The sequence below is a fragment of the Pseudophryne corroboree genome, chromosome 5 (genome assembly GCF_028390025.1).
Source record: "Pseudophryne corroboree isolate aPseCor3 chromosome 5, aPseCor3.hap2, whole genome shotgun sequence".
NCBI lineage: Eukaryota > Metazoa > Chordata > Amphibia > Anura > Myobatrachidae > Pseudophryne > Pseudophryne corroboree.
In genome coordinates, this window is record NC_086448.1 from 557,264,357 (window position 1) to 557,277,462 (window position 13,106).

A 13,106-nucleotide genomic window follows, 5' to 3' on the forward strand; every position below is an offset into this window, starting at 1 on the left:
GCACCGCATCGACACTAGAGGTCAGTTATGACCTCTAGCGTCTATGTGCTGCTCCCACAATGCAGTGCGGGTGCGCAATGACTTCATCGCGCACCGTACAGCACTGCACAGAACCGGCACCAGTAGCGGATCTTGCCATGGCGGCAGTGCCCTCCAGATGGTGGCGGTGCCCTCCAGGAAGTGACGCCCTGTGCAAAGATCCTGCTTGCCCGTAGCAAGATCCGCTACTCGTTTGTTTGTATGTACAGTATGTATGTATGTATGTATGTATGTATGTGTGTGACTGTGTATGTGTACTGTATATATGTGTGATTGCATGTGTGTGACTATTTATATATAAGTGTGATTCTATATACTGTATGTATGTGTCTCGGGCATGTGTGTGACTTTGGCAGATTACAATTGAGGACAAATGGATTCACCCAGCCAAATATGCGTGGCAGCTGCTGCACTTTATGGCAGGGGTATCTCACTCAAAAGTGTTCGTTAGCCCAAAGGTAGCAAGCACTTTTGAGTGAATCAGGGTGCAAATTGGCCACAAGAAGGATGCAAGTCAGGCTGCCGTTGCTGGCATCTAAATGCTGTAGCAATCGCAATTCACACCCTTAGCCCTCAATTTAATCCCCCCAATTGATATATATATATATATATATATATATATGTGTCACTGTATATATGTATGTGTATACTGTAGGTGTTTGACTGTATGAATGTGTGCATGTGTGATACCCCTATGTACAGTGCCATTGTGCACACATGATACGATACCTTGGGTGGATCTAATATGGCTTGTGCTGGCTAGTTTGACAGTAGGCGGTCACATGCAGTTCCAAAGAGAGGCTGGCTCATGCTGTCTAGTGACAGTTGAGCAGTTGGGCAGCCATCTTAGAGAAGAGCCAGTGTCTGGCAGTGAGGAGAAGTGATGTGATATTTACCCGGTCCTGACTACTGTTCCCAGTGACTTAGGGGAGAGTTGCTGTGTGTCTTCTCGCAGCGAGCAGCAGCTTCTGTCAGGCGCTGAATGGGGGCGGAGTAGCAACAGGGATCCCTTTGCAGTGTGGCTGGAGGGCGGTGACATGACTCCCCACCCACTAATAAGATGACATGAGAGGCGGCCCGAAAAGAGGTGAGCCAGCTGCAGCATTGATCAGGCTGTGACACGGGAGAGAAAGAAGTCTGTAAAACCCTTCAATTACACTGCACAGCTCACACTGGGCCTAATTCAGACCTGATCGTAGCAACAAATTTGTTAGCAGTTGGGCAAAACCATGGGAGTCATTCCGAGTCGATCGCTCGCTAGCAGTTTTTGGCAGCCGTGCAAACGCATTGTCGCCACCCACCGGGGAGTGTATTTTCACTTTTCAGAAGTGCGAACGGCTGTGCAATAGAGCGCCTGCAAAAACATTTTGTGCAGAACAAGACCAGCCCTGGACTTACTCTTTGTGTGCGTTGATTGTAATGTTTATGGCAGGGGTGGGGAACCTCTTTTCTACCGAGGGCCATTTGGATATTTATAAAATCCTTCAGGGGCCATACAAAAATTCTCAACTTAAAAAATTACCCTGCCCCCCAGTAGGTCTGCCCCTTAGAGGTAGGCGCGCGCACCAAAAAAATGAGTGTGGCCAGCTAAAATGGGACGTGATACACATATGTCCCCAATAGTGCAGTGCCAGATCCACTATTGCCCCCACAGTGCCAGGTATACAAATGCCCCTCACAGTGCCAGGTATACAAATGCCCCCCCCACAGTGCCAGGTATACAAATGCCCCCCACAGTGCCAGGTATACAAATGCCCCCCCCACAGTGCCAGGTATACAAATGCCCCCCACAGTGCCAGGTATACAAATGCCCCCCCCACAGTGCCAGGTATACAAATGCCCCCCCCACAGTGCCAGGTATACAGATGCCCCCACAGTGCCAGGTATACAAATGCCCCCCACAGTGCCAGGTATACAAATGCCCCCCACAGTGCCAGGTATACAAATGCCCCCCACAGTGCCAGGTATACAAATGTCCCCACAGTGCCAGGTATACAAATGCCCCCCACAGTGCCAGGTATACAAATGCCCCCCACAGTGCCAGGTATACAGATGTCCCCACAGTGCCAGGTATACAAATGCCCCCCACAGTGCCAGGTATACAGATGTCCCCACAGTGCCAGGTATACAAATGCCCCCCACAGTGCCAGGTATACAGATGTCCCCACAGTGCCAGGTATACAGATGTCCCCCACAGTGCCAGGTATACAGATGTCCCCACAGTGCCAGGTATACAAATGCCCCCCACAGTGCCAGGTATACAGATGTCCCCACAGTGCCAGGTATACAGATGTCCCCCACAGTGCCAGGTATACAGATGTCCCCCACAGTGCCAGGTATACAGATGTCCCCCACAGTGCCAGGTATACAAATGTCCCCACAGTGCCAGGTATACAGATGCCCCGCACAGTGCCAGGTATACAGATCCCCCCTCCCTGCTGCTTAATGCTCCATTCGGCGGCGTTACTCATGTGTCAGGAGTGGACAGGGCGGAGAGCGCGGCTATGTCGGGTGGCGGCGGCGTGTAGGACTTCAAACCAGCCGCCGGTGCGAGAGCCAATCAGAGCTCGCGGACCGGCAGCCGCGGCCTCTGATTGGCAGCCGGTCCGCGAGCTCTGATTGGCTCACAAACTGGCGGCTGGTTTGAAGTACTACACGCCGCCGCAACCACCCGACATAGCCGCGCTCTCCTCCCTGTCCTGACAGCTGAGACACGCTGCCACCGGACTGAGCGGCGGCGTGTCTCGCTGACAGAAGCGGGTGGGCTGGAGCACACGGCTTCGCGGCCCTTATACGGCCCGCGGCCCGGAGGTTCCCCACCCCTGGTTTATGGGATGGCTTTTGACGTCACACACCCGCCCAGCATTCGCCCAGCCACACTTGCATTTTCCCTGGCACGCCTGCGTTTTTCCAAACACTCCCAGAAAACGGTCAGTTGACACCCAGAAACGCCCCTTTCCTGTCAATCTTCTTGCATTGTGCCGAGCGACTGAAAGCTTCGCTAGAACCTGTGCAAAACCACAAAGGACTTTGTACCTGTACGATGCGCGTGTGCATTGCGGAGCATGCACAGAAATGCCAATTTTTAGTCTGATCGCTGCACTGCGAACAATGGCAGCTAGCAATCAACTCAGAATGACCTCCCATGTGCACTGCAGGGGGTACAGATATAACATGTGCAGAGAGAGAAAGATTTGGGTGTGGTGTGTTCAAACTGAAATCTAAATTGCAGTGTAAAAATAAAGCAGCCAGTATTTACCCTGCACAGAAACAAAATAACTCAACCAAATCTAACTCTCTGCAAATGTTATATCTGCCACACCTGCAGTGCACATGGGCCCTCATTCCGAGTTGTTCGCTCTGTAAATTTAATCGCATCGCAGCGATTTTCCGCTTAGTGCGCATGCGCAATGTCCGCACTGCGACTGCGCCAAGTAAATTTGCTATGAAGTTAGGATTTTTACTCACAGCTTTTTCTTCGCTCAGGCGATCGTAGTGTGATTGACAGGAAATGGGTGTTTCTGGGCGGAAACAGGCCGTTTTATGGGCGTGTGGGAAAAAACGCTACCGTTTCCGGAAAAAACGCAGGAGTGGCTGGAGAAACGGGGGAGTGTCTGGGCGAACGCTGGGTGTGTTTGTGACGTCAAACCAGGAACGACAAGCACTGAACTGATCGCAGATGCCGAGTAAGTCTGAAGCTACTCTGAAACTGCTAAGAAGTTTGTAATCGCAAAATTGCGAATACGTCGTTCGCAATTTTAAGATGCTAAGATTCACTCCCAGTAGGCGGCGGCTTAGCGTGAGCAACTCTGCTAAAATCGCCTTGCGAGCGAACAACTCGGAATGACCTCCATGGTTTTGCCCATCTGCTAACAAATTTGCTACTACGATCAACTTTGAATTACCCCCACTATCAAGAGGATAGGGATAGCAATTACATAAAGTTAACTCATCGCTTCCCAGCAGCTTCACCTGCATTCCTATGACTAGGTGAAATTAACTGGACTATAGCTCCCTACATATTGTACTTAGACTGAATGCATAAGACGAGAGTGGTTTTGGGACAGCAAACCACCCAAGTACTTATCATCAGCCAACTCAATTAGCAGCTCTCTGTAAATAGACAGTTGTCCAGGGGCATGCGGCTTCTTACCAGCAACTAGTAGCTGTAGCTCATAGACTATTGTTAAGGGACATAGCCAGAATAAGCAGTTATTCATTAGAAAATGACATGGATCACAGTCGGATTCAGTATGAAATCCCGACAGTCAAAATACCGATGCTGGAATACCGATAGTCAGAATCCCAACCTTGAGCGCAGCGTGTCTCCTTGCGGACTTGCAGTGCTTGCCATGCTTCGGTGGTGAACTTTGCACACTATTATATTCCTCCTTAGGTGGTGGCGTAGACCACCACCTGAGTGGGAATACTGAGCTGCAGTCGGAATATTGACCGCTGGCATTTTCCCTGCTGTCAGGATTCCAGTGTCAGTATTATTTGTTCAGGAAATTAATTGCGTCCCACAGTCAACTTATGGAGGGACAGTCTTCATTCAACAGCACTAACTCCAGCTGGCGAGAGTTAAGGGCCCCATACACTAGGACGATAATGCCCGATTTCATCTGATTTCAGGCATTCGGCCCTATACTGTATATCGGATGAAATCAGGCATTTTGGAGGTGTTTCTGATCCGATGCACATTTCCGTGAGAATCGGATCGGATCCTCCAGATTGAATGTGCTGTACATTCAATCATGTCCGACCCTGCAGGCATGGGTGTGATCGCCCAGGATCGCCCAAGATACAACGTATACAAAAGGACAGCATGTAATGTATCTTGGGCGATCCTGCCCCCAGGGAGATTGCCAGGGTGATCGCCTGCGACATGTCAGACGGACATGTCGTGTAAGTGTATGGGGCCCTTTAGCAAATGGAGTAGATTTTGAAATAATTCAGATAGTAGTCAAGGAGATACAAAGTCACTAAAGATTATTGCTGAGGCACAGCAAAGGAAAGAACGCTACATTGTTAAGTTATTGTTACAGCCAGGAGAAAAATCCAAATCAAAATGAATGCATTTTGTATATATCAACCTCCCATTTGTTACAATTACCTCAAACCTCAGGAGATGCACTTATAGCTAGCTAGAAAAGACAGAGGTTTATTGGGGTCCCAATTGATGGGATATTTTAAACGCAATTGTTCCTTAACCTTGTAATTTAAATGTGATATTATTGTTAAAGGTTCATATGTTTTCCTGTACTTTATGATTTATGCTTGCATTTCATTTATGGAATATGATAATCTCTAAAATTTCTTTACAGTGGAGGAAGTCTCACTGCAGTGCTCCACTTAAATAATATAATTCCTTTGTAGAAAATTGTATAATCAATGAGTGTGCGTAATAAAACATAACTTGCACTGTATTATAAGCTGCAGTAAACACTTAGTTTATAGGATTTTGTGATACTTACCCAGGAGGGTGTCACACATGTGTATGACTATGTATGTTTATAGATGCATGACTACAGTATGTATGTATGTATGTATGTATGTATGTATGTGTGTGTGTGTGTGTGTGTGTGTGTGTGTGTGTGTGTGTATGTATTTGTGCATAGTGTGTGTGCAGGTCCGGCTAGCCACTCAGCAAGTTCTGCAAAGCAGGGAGGCACTGGGCTAGAGAGGCGCTCCCCCTGCTCTGCTACCTTGTTAAGCTGTTGTGCACTTACTGCCGGCTGCCGCAGCCTGGCCTGTCACACTGACAGGAAGAGCAAAAGGCCACGGCAGTTTGAAGACTACTCCTCCCCTCCAGTCTAATTGCCTCTCGGGCACTCCCCCCTTCTCTCTCATCCCTGCTCCTCCACTCTGACCTGTCAAAATGGATAACCAGCAGGCAGCTGCGCCTGTCTATCCCCTTTCTTTCATTGTGGTCATAACGGAAGCCAGGCACCCACCTCCCGGTGTGTGCTATGGGGAAAGGGGGTAGTGGTATAATAATAATGTGTGCTTTGGGAGAAGGGGGTACTGGTATAATAATGTTTGCTATGGGGGAAGGGGGTAGTGGTATAATAATAATGTGTGCTATGGGGGAAGGGGGTAGTGGTATAATAATAATGTGTGCTATGGGGAAGGGGGTAGTGGTATAATAATAATGTGCGCTCTGGGGGATGGGAGTAGGGGTGTAATAATAATGTGTGCTATGGGGGAGGGGGGTAGTGGTATAATAATAATGTGTGCTATGGGGGAGAGTGGTAGTGGTATAATAATAATGTGTGCTATGGGGAGAGGGGTAGTGGTATAATAATAATGTGTGCTATGAGGGTAGCGGCAAAATAATAATGTGTGCTAAGGGGGAGGGGGTAGTGGTATAATAATAATGTGTGCTATGGGGGAAGTGGGTAGTGGCATATTAATGTGTGCTATGGGGGAAGGGGGTAGTGGTATAATAATGTGTGCTATGGGGAGGGGGGTAGTGGCATAATAATAATGTGTGCTATGGGGAGGGGGGTAGCACATTATAATAATGTGTGCTATGGGGAGGGGCATATTAATATGTGCTATGTGGGTGCAGCGGCATTAATAATGTATGTTATGTGGGGAGGGGTATATTAATTATGTGTGCTGAGGGTGGAAGTGGCATATTAACAATGTGTGCTGAGTGGGAGGTAGTGGCATATTAGCAATGTGTCCTTGGGGAGGGGGGGAGGTCAGAAGTGGCATATCAACAAATTGTGATGCACTCTGCTCTCTGCTTTGAAAATCCAGTGGTGTGAGGAAAAAAAAGTAAGGAAATACTCGCCTGCTCCGGTGCTCCACTGTCCTCTGTTCCCAGGTGTTGCATCTTCCAACCCCTGGACCAGCTACTGCATGAAGAAAGAAGCCGGCCATAGAAAATAAGTGTAGTGTAGTGTGTGTGCAGAGGGGATTCCAGGGTAGTGGTGAAAGTGTATTGTGTGGAAATTAGCGGTGGTATTGTGCCAGGCTGGTCCCTGGAAGATCTTTCTGCATCGCTAGAATGGAAGAGGAAAACTGGAGGAGAGGTAGTGCTGTGGAAGGTGAGTAATGAAAGACTAATTGAGCTAATTTTAAACTTCTATTTCCTTAATTAGTCATGGGATGGGGGGAGGGGGTTTGGGTGCCACAGCAATTCAGAGCAATTCCTGCCACCTGCAGGAACTAACTAACAGTGGCAGTGACTGACCATAGGAAGCACTTCCTGCTAATTACAGCCAGACAGGCAGTCAGAGTGGGAGGTATTTACTCCTTCTGGGACTGCCAGTCCAGACTTTATTGTTGTGTTACTAGGTTTTTTTCTGAATATTTATAGTTTCCCACTGTCTGTCACCTACTGCCTCTCCCAGTCACCTCTCTCTCCTGTCACCCACTGACTCATCCTCTCCCTGTCACCCACTGTCTCTCACCCCCGTCACCTCTCTCTCCTATCACACTGTCCCTGTCACACACTAACTCTCACCCTTTCCCCATAACCTCTTTCCTGTCACACACTGACTCTCACCCTCTCTTTCCATTCTCTGCTTGTCACTTTCTGTCCATCTACCCCATGTTGTTACCCTCTTTCATTCACCTCTTTCTCCTGTCACCTATTGACTCTCCTGTCACCCATTGACTCTAACCCTCTCTCCTGTCACACTCTCCCTGTCATCCACTGACTCTTCCCCTCTCCTATCACACTCTCCCTGTCACCAACTAACTCTTTTTTCACTCTCTGCTTGTAACTCTCTGACCATTTCCTCCTGCCATTAACTTCTCCCCTGTTTCCCTCTCCCTATCACGTATTTACTCTTCTGTCACCCACTGACTCTAACCCAATCCCCATCACCCTCTCGCTCCTGTCATCCTCTGACTCTCACCCTTTCCCGTCACCTCTCTTTCCTGTCACACTCTCCCTGTCACCCACTGACATCACCCTCTGTTTTCTCTCCTTGTCACCCTTTACTTCTCACTATCACCCACTAGCTCTCCATAGCGTCACTCTCTGCCCGTCTCCCACTGCCTCTCCCCTGTCGTTACCCTCTCCCCAGGGGCGGTTTAAGAGAGGAGGAGGCCCGGGTGCAGCCTCCTCCATTCGAGCCCCCTCCTCTCTGACGTCAGCGCTGAGAGTCTGAGCACTAGAGTGCTCAAACTCTACTGCGCATGTGCAGATCTCCGGGAAAATGGCACGGCAACCATTTTTCCTTAGATTTCTCTACTGCACATGTGCAGAATTCTGTGAAAATGGCCGCTGGGCATTTTCACAGAGTTTTAATACCGTCATGGACGTCGCCGCGGGACTCTGGAGGGGAGAGTATTTAGAAAATGGGTGCAGCGTGTGCGGTGGGGGCCCCCTCTGGACTCAGGGGTATGTGTGCACCGCACACACTGCACCCATTATAGAAACGCCAGTGCCTCTCCCTACCACCTCTCTCTCCTGTCACCCACTGACTTTTACCCTCTCCCTGTCACCCTCTCTCTTTCTCATTTCAAACAATGAATCATTGTAAAGAGGTATGTGAAGAAGTCATACAGATGTGTTCCTTTTCAGCTTAAATCCTAATTGCGACAAATGCAAGTAGTCTGCCGTGATAAGCGCGCCTGTGGGTGTGCATGCACCCGCGATTCATCGGATTGCATGGTCTGTAGGCTCCCGCGAATGAGCTGCAACAAGTCACAAACACAATACGGCTGGTAGGATGAGAGAGGAAACTTCTGTATTTGTAGGAGGACGCAAAACTTATAGTTTGCAGGAGGACACCAAACACCCTAGCACCAGCCGTGCGTGTGTGTGTGTGTGTGTGTGTGTGTGTGTGTGTGTGTGTGTGAGAGAGTGTGTGAGTGTGTTGGCTGCAGTGTCCTGCAAGGAGGAAGGTCAGGGAGGGAATGTTGTATCTGGTATGCACATAAGGTAGAGGGCAACCCAGCAGCTGGGGAAGCAATGTACAAGTGTTATGTGTGACCATATGTGAATGTCAACAGGTTGTAACAGAAAATAACTGTCATGTCAAAAAAATTCAGTATTTAAACACTGACATAACATTCAACATGTCAACATTATGAATGTCAATGGTGCACATGTCAACAGTCAATGTCCACTGATGTATTTATAATGGGTGCAGTGTGTGTGGTGCACATAGGCCCCTGGATCCAGAGGGGCCCACACCGCACACGCTGCATCCATTTTTTATATACTTACCCCTCCGGAGTCATGCGCCAATGGCAGCATCACTGCAGAAATCACTGGGAAAATAGCGAAGCGATCTTCATATGTGCATTAAAGTCTGAACCCCTAGTGCTCAGACTCGACACTGCTGCCGGCTAGAGAGGAGGGGGCCTGAATAAAGGAGGCTGCACATGGGCCTCCTCCAGGGCCATCTTAACAGCAGTGTAGGCCCCTGGGCAAAGCAATGCACTGGGGCTCCTACCCATCCTACAGCGGTAGGGCTGGGAGGTGCTATCAGTGGCAGCTTTGATGTCCCGTGGGTTTTAGAGGGTGTTCTATCTTCCGCTCAGTATGTAGCAGTGGCGGATCTAGACTTAACTTTTATTGGGGGCGGTTTAAGAATGATGACTCCTCCCCCTAATCATAGCCCCTCCCACTTAGTAATGCCCTTCCCGTTCGCTTCTAAAATTTCCTATTGTTGCCATTACTAATAAAATGTTGCCAGTTAGTGGAGAGAACCCTGCGCACTGGTGATACAGACTGGCGAATCGCCATTCCTTCCATCAGGGGTGGTAGAGGATAAGACAGTAGGGCAATTTAAACATGCATGGGATAGACATAAGGATATTCTTACAAAGAAATAAGGATCAGATAAGGTTAGAGATAAAAATAATGTAAAAAAAAAAAAAAAAGGGGCAGACTAGATGGGCCAAGTGGTTCTTATCTGCCGACAAATTCTGTTTCTACAGCACACAGAATGAGCCGAAATTCACATTATAGCACACTGAATGAGCCGACATTCACATTATAGCACACTGTATGAGCCGAAATTCACATCATAGCACACTGAATGAGCCGAAATTCACATTATAGCACACTGTATGAGCTGAAATTCACATCATAGCACACTGAATGAGCCGAAATTCACATTGTAGCACACTGTATGAGCCGAAATTCACATTATAGCACACAGAATGAGCTAAAATTCACATTATAGTACACAGTATGATCCGAAATTCACATTATAGTACACTGAATGAGCCGAAATTCACATCATAGCACACTGAATGAGCCGAAATTCACATCATAGCACACTGAATGAGCCGAAATTCACAATATAGCACACTGAATGAGCCGAAATTCACATCATAGCACACTGAATGAGCCGAAATTCACATTATAGCACACTGAATGAGCCGAAATTCACATTGTAGCACACTGAATGAGCCGAAATTCACATTATAGCACACTGAATGAGCCGAAATTCACATTGTAGCACACTGAATGAGCCGAAATTCACATTATAGCACACTGAATGAGCCGAAATTCACATTGTAGCACACTGAATGAGTCGAAATTCACATTATAGCACACTGAATGAGCCGAAATTCACATTGTAGCACACTGAATGAGCCGAAATTCACATTGTAGCACACTGAATGAGCCGAAATTCACATTGTAGCACACTGAATGAGCCGAAATTCACATGATAGCGCGCAGAATGAGGGAAAATTCACGATAGCACGCAGAATGAGGGAAAAATCACATTATAGCACACTGTATGAGGCAAAAATGACGTTATAGCACGCAGAATGAGCCGAAATTGACATTATAGCACGCAGAATGAGGCAAAATTCACATGATAGCACGCAGAATGAGGGAAAAATCACATTATAGCACACTGTATGAGGCAAAAATTACATGATAGCACGCAGAATGAGGCAAAATTCACATGATAGCACCAGGGCCGGCAACAGAAATGTTCGGGCCCGGTACACTGATACTTCTCGGGCCCCCTCAACCCCCCATAATCACCCCCCCCCCACTTTATAGCAGAGAGCGTTTTTATATATATATATGTATATATATATATATATATAGCTACATACATACATGTACATGTTTTACTATTGGGATGCCCGTCTCCTCGAAGCCGGTAGGGACAGACAAGTAAGTCAGGGCCAGCGCAGCGTCATGACGACAATGAAGCGTGGACTGCAAGACCGGACCAAATTACTGAGTAACCTAGAGGGCAGGGACAGTTTTAGACCAATAGGCCCTACACATTAGGTGATATAACTGAACATTATGAATGTTCTCATTCATTAATGAACGAAAAACTCATTCATATTGTTCAGTATGTAGGCACCAACAATGAACGATGCGCGGCCCCGCACTCTTTCATCGTTGGTGGCGGGTAGCTTATGCATGCAAGCCAATATGGACAATCTCGTCCATATTAGCTTGCACTGCTATGGAGCCTGGTGGAAACCGGAAACTTCATTCCCCTCGTCACTGCCCCCGCCGCCGGGTCGCCTGTCGCTCGTATCGGCAGTCAGGCAGCTCGGCGGCGGGTCGCCGAGTGTGTAGGGCCCTTAAGTGGAGCACAAAGCAAAAAATTCCTATGGTAGGGGGTGGCCTGTTAAAGCTCCCCACTGAGAGACATGCTGGCAATGGTAGTTACACTGTCACATAACACCATGCCAAGTGTACAGTAAACAAACATGCTAGGAGGACTACTATTCCCACAGCTAGGTACTCACAGGGTGGTGGTCTGGTGGAGCAATGCTCCCACAGGGAGGGTCTTGTAGGTATCCAGTCCGCTGCACACCACTTTCCCATCTCAGCTCTGCCCGTGCCCTGGTGTCTCTAATCCTGCTTACAGCTGGGGGATGGGCAGAGCGCAGGCCGCGGACAGCACAGCTGCTGCCACTGATCTAGTCTATCTGTGCTGCTGCTGCTGCTGGCTGGGTAGTGGGAGTAATCAGGGGCGGCCTGCTGCTGCCAGAATCTAGTCTCGGGCTGCGAAGGGCCGGCAGCTGGGTGCCGTTTAGCGAGTGGGGGCAGTGTGAGGGTCTCTGTGCTGGGAGCGCAGCCAGAGGTCCGTGCTGCCGATGTCTTCCTGTGGCCGCTGGGTGGGACGGGAGAGGCCTCCTGAACCCTCCCACATTACGGGCATGCTGCTGGTAGAAGGTGAGTGCGCGGCAGCAGATTGACGGCACTGGCGGGGTCACAGCGTGATTGCCCTGCTATCTTTCCCGTGGGAGGGAAAGATAGAGTCGACTTGGTGACGCCTGTAAAGTGTTTTCCTTACCCTCGCCCTCGGGGCCCCCCAGAACCTTGGGGCCCGGTAAGGATGTCCCCCCCTGTCGCCGGGCCTGGATAGCACGCAGAATGAGGGAAAAATCACATTATAGCACACTGTATGAGACAAAAATGACGTTATAGCACTCAGAATGAGCCGAAATTGACATTATAGCACGCAGAATGAGGCAAAATTCACATGATAGCACGCAGAATGAGGGAAAAATCACATTATAGCACACTGTATGAGGCAAAAATTACATGATAGCACGCAGAATGAGGCAAAATTCACATGATAGCACGCAGAATGAGGGAAAAATCACATTATAGCACACTGTATGAGGCAAAAATTACATAGCACACAGAATCTAGGCAAAATTCAGCCAAATAATGCAGGGAGAAGAGGGGGGGGGAGAGAAATGGGAGACACACTCACACACACTCACTCACACATACTCACACACACTCCCACCTCATAGATGGAGGCCGGGCCCGCCAGGATATTGGGAACGGGGTGCAGAGCGGTGCAGCACTGCGGAGGACGAAGACAGAGAGAGAGCGTCTCCTGACGCATGTACAGGAAGGAGGGGGCGGGGTCAGAACAGAGGTCGCTGTACGCGAGTCAGGACGCTCCTCTCTCTCCTCGTCCCCCGCCGCGCTGCACCGCTGTCCACCCTGTTACCAATACCGCGCCGGGACCCGGCCTCCATCCCGGTGCCGGTATATGTAGGGGGGGCGTTCGCCCTAATCGCCCCCCGCTAAATCCGCCACTGGTATGTAGGACCTGGAGCAGTAATTTCTTATAATTAATCTTACTGCACAGATG

The 13,106-nt window shown here is 48.9% G+C and overlaps 1 long non-coding RNA gene across 1 annotated transcript in view; it reads left to right on the forward strand.

Annotated features, from left to right (window-relative positions):
- Window positions 1-877: 877 nt before the first annotated feature.
- LOC134929215 (uncharacterized) overlaps window positions 878-13,106 on the forward strand; it is a 68,577-nt gene continuing 56,348 nt past the window's right edge. The window contains exon 1 of the long non-coding RNA XR_010178388.1: window positions 878-1,126. This is a non-coding gene — a long non-coding RNA (uncharacterized LOC134929215). The remainder of the gene's footprint in view (window positions 1,127-13,106) is intronic.